A 12169-nucleotide genomic window follows, 5' to 3' on the forward strand; every position below is an offset into this window, starting at 1 on the left:
TTTGAGAAGCATGCCATCAATGTTTTCTTCTAATTCCATTGATAAAAAGTGTTGAATAGAATAGGACCAAGGACAGATCCTTCTGGGCACTTCACTAGACACCACTCACCAAGATGACATTCACCTAATAACAACTACTCTGCGGGTCTAGCCTTATTTAACTGTTCCCAAATCCACTTAGCTGTGCTGTCAGCTCTACTTCTTGATCATAAGTACCACATAAGAGACTTTAAGTACTTTGATGAATTTCAGTAAAATTATGCTTATAGGATTCTCTTAATCTACCTAACAACCTTTAAAAAAAAGAAAATTAATTTAGTTTAGCACCATTTGTCTATAATGAAACCTAGCTGGTTCTTGATTATCACCACTTTTCTTTGTAGATGTTCACAAACCATCTCTATAATAATATATTTTGGAATTTTTGTCAGAAATTCATGTCAGACTCACTGGCCATATTACTCTCCTTTATTAATAGTGCAGGGATATTTTACACTCTGTTATCAGAGATTTTTAAGATTCCAACACCCTTCAACACTCCTTCATCCAGCTCTTACAAATTTATCATACAAGGTAAAGAAATAAGCATGAACACTAGACTATAAATTCAGAGACCTGGGTTATAAATCTATATATGCAACTAAAATATTGTGTAACGTCTTCACAGAGGTTAAGATCCTTAAATTCTGTGGGTCTTGGTTTTCTCATATATGAAATAAGGTAGCAAGGTGAGTGTTAGATATCGAGACAAGAACAAAATAGGTTTATATGCTAGTCACAACATTTGCTAACTGCTCCTGCCTGGATCAGTACTTTATCTTCATTAAACCTCAGTTTCTTCTTTTGTAAATGAGTATAATAATATTTCATAGGCTTGTTATCAGTATAGCACTTTGAAAGATCTTAAACTCCTCTATAGATATTTACTACTACTATTAATTTTATTCAATCTAGGCACCTCATAAGAGTTTTGTAAGTTCCTAAAGAAATAGTAATCTGATATTACTAGGTAGAGAATTCCTGGTGTTGGAATTCCTTCCACCAGTGCAGACTAATAATCACTTATAACTAGTCCTGGGGAGTTTCCTGAAGCATATATAAATCAAATGATTTGCCCAAAGTAATACAGCTAATAGTGTCAGAGACAAGATTTGAACCCAGAACTTCCTAACTCTTAACCCAGCTTTCTATCTACAATGCCACACTTCTTCTACTAATGAATGTGACTACAAATTAAAATTTATGAACTGGAATATAAATATACTGTTGTACATACTATTTGATGAAGATCAGTTGTTTGCTCATGTGACTTTAGGAAAATTGCTTATAGGCAATGGATGACCATCTCTAAACCATCAAGAAACAGTCCCTTGACAAATATGTATATCATTTATTTCTTTCTGGAGGTATAAATAGTATACTTATGCCCCAGATGTGCTTATTTTGTAACTTCTCCAGGGTAAATTAGTTATTAGTTCCCTTTTCCCTATCGTTTTTAATACTTGTGACTAAATTTGGAATTGTCCTGGTATTTTTTCAGGGCTACATTAGAAACAGGTGGAAGGCATCATTTAATCAATTTAGATCTCAGATCTCACCTTGAAGGAATCACTGAACCCAGCAAAATTTTGTTTAGGGGCAACTGTTTCTGACTTTGATTAAGAACTGAGTAAGAATAAAATTAGATTGTCACAGAATCTTAGAATTAGAAGGCACCTTACAGGGCAGCCAATCCCAAGTTCTGACTGCAAAGAACACCTGCAACAGTTATCAGTATTTGAAGACTTCCAGTAACAGGGAGCTCACTACTTCTTAATGCACCCCATTCCAGTTTCCTGTAACTCTGGGTGTTAGGATTTTTACTCTTCTAGGCTTCTTATGTGCACCTAATATGGGTGTGTACATATGTATATATGCGCATGTATGTACACATACACATATATATTTCAAACTGCAGATGTACAGTGAAGAGGACCTGCAGCAGGAGCAATGAATGAGCCTGGGTTATATTTGAAAAATTTTAGAGTGCTTTTCATGATCCCAAACAGCTCCTTATTAAACAGCTCCTTCCTTGTCCCCACTCCTCAAAATAGACCTAGTTACTTTCCCCCCACAATTTTTAATATTTGTGACTGAATATGGAATAGCCCTGGAATTTTTTCAGGGCCATCAGATATAAGTGGAGGACATCATTTAAGTAATTTAGATTTCAATTATCTTGCAAGAAAAGCTGAACCAGGTAAAACACACAAAATTTGTCTTCATTGTCCCTTGAATGTAAGCTAAATCCTTGCTAATATGTCAATAGTGACTAATTACTTAATATATTAATTAACATATTAAAGCAACATCTGCATTTTTACAAGGGGTGCTGGGGAACTGGAGGGAAAGCTTTTTCATCACCCTTCAAAGCAAGTCATTCTACTTATATGTAGAGCTGTAGGGTTAAGCTTACCAACCAACCATAAGCTAGAAATCAGCTAACCAACAAGTATCTATTAAGTGCATACAATATGCTTTTTCAGGTGCTGAAATATATCCTGAAATCCTGAATACCTGACCTCTTCCTTGTGTCTATTCACTCCGTCTGCACAGATTACAACACTTTACAGATCTTTTCAAATTATGTAATTCTTGTCCAAGTCCATATATCCTTCAAAATGGTTTCACTCAACATTATAGAGTTATTTCTCTAAGTCTTCTTATATTTTGTGACTTTAGACCATTTTCTTATTACATGACTGGCCCACCCATCTCTTTTTCTGACCATGCATTTCCCCAATGATATCCTTTATGCCACTTTGTGAACACAGAACATACATGGAAAGACCTTGCTTTGCAACTGTCTCCTTTTTGCACCACCCCCCAGCTTTGATTTTTCAGATATTATGGTGTTCCAACGCTCACAACCACACAATATTTCCAGGGGAACAATTGGTTAAGAAGATTGGTTTTTTAATAAGGAGCTGTTTGGGATCATGAAAAGCACTCTAAAATTTTTCAAATATAACCCAGGCTCATTCATTGCTCCTGCTCCAGGTCCTCTTCACTGTCCATCTGCAGTTTGAAATATATATGTTTGTGTGTACATACATGCGCATATATACATATGTACACACCCATATATATGATATGCCATATAACATATGATGTACCACATATATTGTAACATACTGTGACATAGAAGTAACCTGGTATGTTATGTGATAATTAATACATCATGTTATGTTATATTACATTGTATTATATATTGTTATTTCACAGCATAACATAGCATAGCATATCTTAATAGAGTAGCCATCTGATCGCATGTCATAATCTGAACAATAAGCATATTTCATGCATTTAGTTTTTCTAGTATTGATCGTTACCCCAATATCTTATCAACAATCATGCATCTTCTTAAGTTGAAATTTCGATACTTTGGGGTTTGATGCAAGCAGCATGAATTCTTAACAAAAGCAGCATCTGGAGGACATGGCCATTTATACGGAATCTGAATATATATCCCAAATGTAATCAGATCTTCAATACTTCTACATTCAGAGCTTCTTTCTCTATTCCCACACATGTTCTCAATAATCCATATACATCTTAATACAAAATCAAACTTCATTATCAAGCCTTTCAACACTACAAATATTCAGCGTATTCTTTCTGGTCACCAACCCTTTTAATTTTCTACGAGTTGCATGCTTTCAATCATATCATTATAAACTCAGCCAATGTATGTTGTCATTAAATTTATTTTTTTAAGTCAGGGAGAAAAAACACATTCTTGCAGTTATAATTCCCTCTAGTTCCCTCCCGCTCCTCAAATCAGAAAACAGCAGGCTTCTGCCAAAAACTTTCTGAAACATGTTCTGCTTAGAGTCTTAGAATTCTGAAGTATGGTCTCAAAATTAAAACATCACTCAAGACTTTACATTTATGATTTTCCCTGACATTTGCATTAGCTGAAAATCCAGCGTGATAAGAAAGTAGTGGATATGATTTGTGCTTTATTTGTAGCCACAATTTGCTTTTCAGGCCAGTCTCCTTGCCTCAGTGGCAGGGGCAGCTGAATTTTACCTTTTCAAAAAATTGGACACTATGGATGACTTTTTTTTTTTTTTTTTACCACCCCCTCTTATCTTCTCACGCTAAATCATCCCTGGTTACAAAACAGCTTGGTTATACATACATCCTCAAACTATGAATGAATGATTGAATGAATGAATGCAGAACCATTTTTAAGTACTGACTTTGTCCTAAGGATACAAATAGATAACAAAAGAGTAATTAAGTCTCTATACACAAACTCAAACTTGTGGCTATGTTTAGCTGTGTACTTACTGAAAGCATATCCTCTTTACAACAACAAAATCACATTTCCCTATGTGTTGTACTGGCATTGGAGTCTGAGGATCTCTGTTTCAGATGCTGAATAATGAAATTCAGTATATATAGAGTAACTTTAAAGTTGGGAGGGTGTTTACAGAATCCACATATACGTAATAAAATCCCCAAATTTGGACAATAGATTGAGATACAGAATTTGATGGGCAAGGATGACTCTACATGGAGTTTGAACTATTTTGCCTTCTCCCTTTCATTTTCATGAAACCAAAGGAAACCCAAGGATCATGAAAGAGTTGATGGTGAGTTGGTGAGGCAGAGATCTGGGGGAAATGCATGTGCCCTAGACCCATATAACATTTATAGGAGTTTTTTTCAGTAAAGTTACCTATTATGGGTTTGAGGTCATATAATTCCCATAAAGGATTAATCAGATATTATAAGAAATTTCTAATTCTAATTGTTAGTTGTCTGGGATAATGGGCTCAAAGTCTACCTCAGACACAGTGTATTTAAAGGTGGATTAAATGTCTGTGTCCGCCTAGCAAACTGATTGTTTTTTATTTAAGACAAGGACCCTCTTTTGGGGAGGAATACAACTAAAACTATAGGAACTACTGGGAAATTTTTAACAACCGGCTCTCGAAAAAGTATTAATGAAACACTTTTAAGTTTAATTTTTTTTGTTAACATTTGACTTGTAGTACTTGCCAGTTTCCAAGGTGGAAATGATCACACTAAATATTTAACAATCAATTCTTGCTAGTTTGTTTGAATTGACTCCAGCTCAGCCCTGGAACTGACACATCTACCTTGTTTCATGTGAAGAAAGAAGTAGAGTGTTTTTCACTAGTCTGATACTGGGTATGTAAAGGTCCTCTCTCACTGAGCTTCTGTATTCTGAGCCAAAAGGAAGATAGTAGGGACCATTCTTCCTCTTATGAAGAAGAGGCAGCTCCTTAGCTGAGGACTTCAGTTGAAGTCAGAACCTGAAAGCAGAGATGCCCCAAGATCAGTGGAACATTGCCTGGTACACACTTCATGCCATGTAACTATATGAGATCAGTAGGCTGTGAGCCTAATTGGAGCAGCAAAAATATATGACCAGAATACATTCCTAGCACTGCAATATCAGAGGCCTATTTACCTCCCTGTGGTTATACCCAGGTCATATGGTTCACTTTTTGCATACCTTTCTCCCTATGCAGCCTAGCCACTCATATTCCCTTTCATTTGTACAAGCTGGCCATTCCCTATAAATGTGGCTCTTTATGTGTATTCCCAAATGTGTCCACTCTTTGTATTGATGGTGCATGCATTTGTGACAAGGATGTCCTAGTTTATTTCTTGCTCTGCTATCTCATTAAATACCTTTTCATGAACTAGTTATGTCCTCTCACAAGTGAAAAATAAGGACCGGCTTATAAAAATAAAGATATCTATAGGAGTTCATGAGCTATGCTGTGTTTTTTTAAATGAATATGGACCTATAGAATAGCTTGAAAATGAGGTAGCTTTAGGGGAGCCTCTTATGCAAAGAAGGGCATGCCCAGGTTGCTAGCATAATAACTTGTTACTTGGTGATTGTTAGAGAGTTCCCATTTACAATAAGCTAATATTTATTAACGTTATCTCCTTCCTAGCAAATTAGTATAATTTAACAGCATTGCTGATAGACCTTCAGATGCTGTTATGAATCAGATCTCCAGAAATCTAGGTGGGATGATTAGGATGGCATCTGTACCTACAGGATAACAAACACTGGTGTGGAATGTGAATGAAACTCACAGGATGGTATTCACTTATGACTGCTTAGTAAGGTTATAGCAATTTAAGCCAGAAATATTGGAAGAAAAATTTCACTTAAGCTAATCAGGTATACTGTCAGTCAGTTAGTTGACAGAGGTTCACAACTGCTAAGACTGACTCTCAAGATATTGTTGGTTCCTGTTTTAAAAATACAACTAAGGATCCAGCACCAAGGATTATCTTTCTGTTTTATAAAAGGAGCAGCTATCTGCTTGTTAACACCTTCCAGGAGTTACTTGGGCCACCCAGAAGAAAGACTTGAAATCACACTGAAACTGACACTCTCTGGAGATAAGACAAACAGACTTGTTATATCAATTATCTTTCTAGTCACCAACAGCATATGAGCATTGGCCACATCAAGGTATTTTGCAGTTACTGATGCACCAATAAATGCCATCATAGATTCTTTTTCAATTTTAGAAAAGGGTGGAGGGGGCGTTTAATACAAGCATTGTGTGCATGAATTTCTGAATTATCAACAATTCTAGAATAGTGTGGGGAAACTGATGGTCACAAAGGAACTTCTATCCCAAATCCAATTGTTATTATGAGGAAAATTTTAGAGTTGGCAGGGATCTCATGGATAAACCTTTTGTTTTTGTTGTTCTAGACATTTGATTACATCAGTGTGCATCTCTGTAAGGATAGAAATTTCCTTTTCCTAAAAATTGTCCTATAATTTTTAGTATCAGAATTTAGCCTGCATCCAGAGAGGTTAAGTAACTTGCCCAAGATCACACAGTTTGAAATATCTATCTATTTATCTACCTACCTATCTATCTATCTATCTGTCTATCTATCTATCTATCTATCCATCTATCTATCCATCCATCCATCCATCCATCCATCCATCCATCCATCCATCCATCCATCCATCTATCTATCTATCAACACACACATATATTATACACATGTATATATGTATATGTATATACATACATATACACATATAGATATGTAGATACACACATATATACATATACACATATATATATATATATGCCTACATACACACACAAACACATACATATATAATCACTGTTGATTCTGGTCCAAGTAGATTACGCTTCATGCATCTCCCAGGGTTCTCTATACCTTTAGTGGGAATGTGTGGATATCTAGCTCTCTGCCAGTAGCTGCAGCCCCATCTATGATGTTCCCTCCCAATTGTAGGGGGGTAGTCCCTTCTATATCAGTTCCTTTTAGCTACTAACATTAGACTAACTTATTGATAAGAGAATATTTACTGTATAAAATATAATCACAAATATACAAACTTACTCCTTAACATGGGTGGCATAATTTCCCTCTCTGCCTCTGAGGATGGAGGTGGGATGGGATTAGGTTCATAGTTTAGCTCAGTTCCTATATTTTATCTTTCCAGTTTCAAATCCAAACTCCACACCTCTAAGGCTTGAGTTTCAGGCACCCTGGCTTCTCTGGAATTCCCTGCTGAGTTGGTGGCACCATCCCACCTGATTTCCTGACTCCAAGGCTGCCATGGCTCCAATGCCTGGGACATATGAGAATCATTGTTGATACCTGAAATTGAGAAGGACAAACCACAAATAAGAGAGACAAAAATTCTCCATTTCTTGGAGCTGGTGTAAAATAGTGAACAGAGGAACAAAGCCCTTCTTTTCTCATTGATTTATAAACTGATTTTTACCCTTTCAGTGCAGCAAAAGGAGTATTCAGGAAAGATTGTGAGCCAGAAAGAGCAAGATTGTCTCAGTCTCTCCAGTTTTAAAGGTGGAGTCTTTTTTGGCTTTTTCAGGCCACATAACCAAACAAAGGAGGCTACCCCCACCCATGTGGTAGGGAATGCAGAGCACTTCCATGTTAGGCAGTCTGAGCAAGCCCAGTCAAGTCCCTTTGGAGTATCTTTTTTTTTTTTTTGATAATTTTTTTCCCCCAAATTTATTTATTTATTTGTTTTCAGTTTTCAACATTCACTTCCATAAGTTTTAAATTTTCTCCACCTCCCTAACTCCTCTGTCTCCAAGATGGCATGCAATCTTATACAGGCTCTACACATGCATTCCCATTAAACACATTTTCATATTAGTCATGTTGCATAGAAGAATTATAATGAATGGGAGAAACCATGAGAAAAACAAAGCAAAACAAAATACAACAAAGGAGAAAATAGTCTTCTTCATTCTGCATTCAGACTCCATAGTTCTTTCTCTGAATGCGGATGGCATTTTTCATCATGAATCCTTTGGAAATGTTTTAGGTCCTTGTATTGCTCCATCGAAATCAGTCCTCACACACTATGGCTGTTACTATGTATAATGTTCTCCTGGTCCTGCTCACTTTATTCAGCATCAGTTCATATAAGTCTTTCCAGGTTTTTCTGAAGTCTGCCTGTTCGTCATTTCTTATAGCACAATAATATTTTATTACATTTTGTATACCACAACTTGTTCAGCCATCCCCCAATTGATGGATATCCCCTTGATTTCCAGTTCTTGGCCACCACAAAAAGAGCTGCAATAAATAATTTTGTACGTGTGGATCCTTATCCTATTTTTATGGTCTCTTTGGGATACAGCCCTAGAAGTGGTATTACTGGGTTGGAGTATCTCTTTTAGATGATCTGGACATGCTCCCATTGTCTGTTACACATATAAAAAGTAGGACTTGAGTCCGGATCTTTCTTTTTCTGAGACTCTCAACCTACTTTAGCTCCTTAATTTTACAGATTAGCAAACTGAAGCCCACAGTGGTTAAGGGGGTCTGCTCCATATCACAAAGTTAATTGCTTATGTTTTTTGTGTCTTTTCTCTTCAAATTGTTGATGATTTGCCCTGTAATGTACCACAAGCTATTTTAAATATTACCTAATCTTTCCCTGAAAGGTTCACATATCTGGACAATAGAACATAGCAAATTTCCATTAAGCTCTGTCTCAACCCAGTGACTATTTGCAAAATTGCTGTTTGATACACTTTCAACAATTTCTGCAGATTTATCACTTTAGGCTTGGTATAATTCAAGACTTTGGGGTCATTTGTTACTTATCTGAAATAAATACCATATAAAATATGATGATATGCCTTCCTCATGGTCCCTATTGGTAATATGCTTTGCATACTGGTTCACATAAGACAACAATCATTTTAAAAGATACTTAGCCTTGGTGAAATGGTATGGAAAGAATCTCTTTCACCTTATAAAAAACTCAGCTGAATAAAATATAATGCACATAACGCAGATATTGTTATTACTGGATAAATGCTACACTTACTTAAACCTTTTTGTGTGAATTTCCTTGAGTTCTGATCATCGTGTTTTCCCTTCTAGACAGAAAGAAAAAATCAAAGTATAGTAAAATATTATTGTTTCCTGCTGTTTCTGCCCTACTGATTCTCCTGTCTTCTTGTCTCTAAACAGGCACCACAAAAGCACATTGCAATTCCCTTATTAATATTAAAGAATTAGACTGTATAAGGTATATTAATATGGAGAGAGTTGGCTAATTTCTCCCAGAAATGGAGTACCATCCCCAGAACTATACACTACATTTTCTTTTCAAGGTCTTTGTTGTATCAGGCCTCTAACTTTAAATTAACCCTTTCTAAATGATGGGAGTGGCCTTGTCAATCTAACCTGCCCCAGAAGTTTCATTCACACCCTTTTTAATTGGCAACCTCCACCTCAGGGCTCTTCTGGGGCCCTTATGACATTTTTTAAAGAAGATAACTACACATTGTAAATTTGGCTAAGAGCCTGCTACAGTAGGATTTCTTTACATCTGCTCTCATTTGTCAGCTCAGTTCATACTCTTAAAATTCCAGCTCTGAACACTGTTCCCATTCAGTAAATTGCATTCCTGAGTTAGGTGAATTGGTCTCTACGGAGGCATTATGAGAGTCACCTTTTCTTCTAAGGCAGCTCTGGTAAAGGAAAAAGGCCATTTTTTTCACCCGCTGTCATCTTCTCAGCGATTCAGAAGTTGAGGAGGTCTATGGAAACTTGTTGTGTTCTATTTCTGCTGTGATTGTAACAACAGGTGCTTGAAGCCAGTTAACAGTGTTTTGTGACCTTTGTATCTGGTAGAAGTTTTACTTGTTAAATAGCACAAATTCAATTAAATGTCAATTTACTATTACTACATATGCTTATCTGGTAGCCGACCCCCCAGGTTGAGCCAAAATCATGAAGTGCATTTGTTTTCTACCATTTAAAAAATATTATTTTGGATATTATTGAAGATAGAAGGTACGTGAAGTTGTTTCTCTCTTCAGTCATTTTCAGACATATCTGCCTCTTCATGACCCCACTTGGGTTTTCTTGCCAAAGGTACTGGAGTTGTTTTCTATTTCCTTCTCTAACTCATTTTACAGATGAAGCAGCTGAGGCAAATGGGGTCAAGTGACTTACCCAGGATCACACAGTTAGTAAGTGTCTGAGGTCAGATTTGAACTCAGGAAGATGAGTCTTCCTGACTTCAGGCCAGGTAGTCTATCTACTGTGCCACCTAGTGCACAAGTGAGTTTTTGCAGTCAGTTAAAGGTGTTCTGTTTTGTTTTTTTTTTTCTTTCAGATTTTATGTGCTTCAAAGGACAGAGGCCCTCTTTTGGAATTTTGGTGTCTTAATCCTCGAGAGAGGAGTGCCTATTTCCTGAGCAAAACAGTGTTGATGAAATAGAAAAAGTCTGGGTGTGTGAGCTCTTGGTGAGTGCTACCTTTCATTCTCCTTCATACTCCAGCTATGAGACTACCAAACAGTAATACTAAAGATCTAAGAAATATTCATATCTTATGAAAAAAAAATGCTCTGGTACAGTGCAAAAGGCACCGTCTTTAGTGTTAGAATACTCTTTGAAGATGTCATTTATATCACTGCCATACAATTTGTTGTCAGTGCAGTGCATAGAGTGCCAAGGCTAGAGTCAGGAAGAGTCAATTCAAATCTGACTTCAGACACTTACTAGCTGTGTGACCCTGGGCAAGTTACTTAATTATGTTTGCCTCAAGTTCCTCATCTGTCAAATGAGCTGAAGAAGGAAATAGCAAATTTTTAGTCCAGTATTTTTGCCAAGAATACCCACATGTGGTAATGAAGAGTCAGATACAACTGAAATGACTAAACAACAATTAGCTGTAGCCCATTTATATCACTGTTTCCTAATCTATAAAACAGTAATAACAATAATATTTGTACTTGTGAAGAGGTTCCATGGGAGAGTAGATCATCTGTTGGACTTTAAGTCAAGAGACCTGAGTTCAAATTCTACCTTACTATCTAGGTCACTTAGTCAGTCAACTACCATTTATATGTGAGACACTGCTTGGCTGTTATGTGTCAGGCACTGGGCTAAGTACTGGAGATTCAAAATAAGGCAAAAAAAGTCCCTAATCTCAAAATTCGTGTATCACAAATACAACCAGGTAGAGAAGTGGATGGAGTCGGATGCCTTGAGTCAGGAAGACATGAGTTCAAATTCAGATGCTTACTTGATGTGTGATTTTGGGCAGGTCACTTAACTTCTGTTCACCTCAGTTTCCTCACCTGTAAAAAGAGGGTAATAAAGTACTTATACACCAATGTCATTGTGCAAATCAAATATAATATTTATAAAGTTTAGCCCAGAGTTTGGCACAAGCAGGTGCTCTATAAATTATGTACATCTATACATATGTATGTATAAATTATAACTATTATGATCAGCAGTGGGGGAGACAACATGCAAACCATGATATACAAAATATATATATATATGTGTATATACATATACATACATATACACACACGCACATATGCAAACATATACATATGTTTACACCCACACATATATACACATGCAATACACATACATACATGCATGCATATAAATATGTCTCATACATATACATACACACACACACACACACACATATATATATATATATATTATATATATATATACACACACATATATGTCAGTCTCGGATGGAAAGTACTAAAATTAAGGATTGGGAAAGGCTTTTTGTAGAAGGTAGAACTTTAACTAAGGCTTGAAGAAATCCA

The sequence above is a fragment of the Notamacropus eugenii genome, chromosome 4 (genome assembly GCF_028372415.1).
Source record: "Notamacropus eugenii isolate mMacEug1 chromosome 4, mMacEug1.pri_v2, whole genome shotgun sequence".
In the NCBI taxonomy this organism is placed as follows: Eukaryota; Metazoa; Chordata; class Mammalia; order Diprotodontia; family Macropodidae; genus Notamacropus; species Notamacropus eugenii.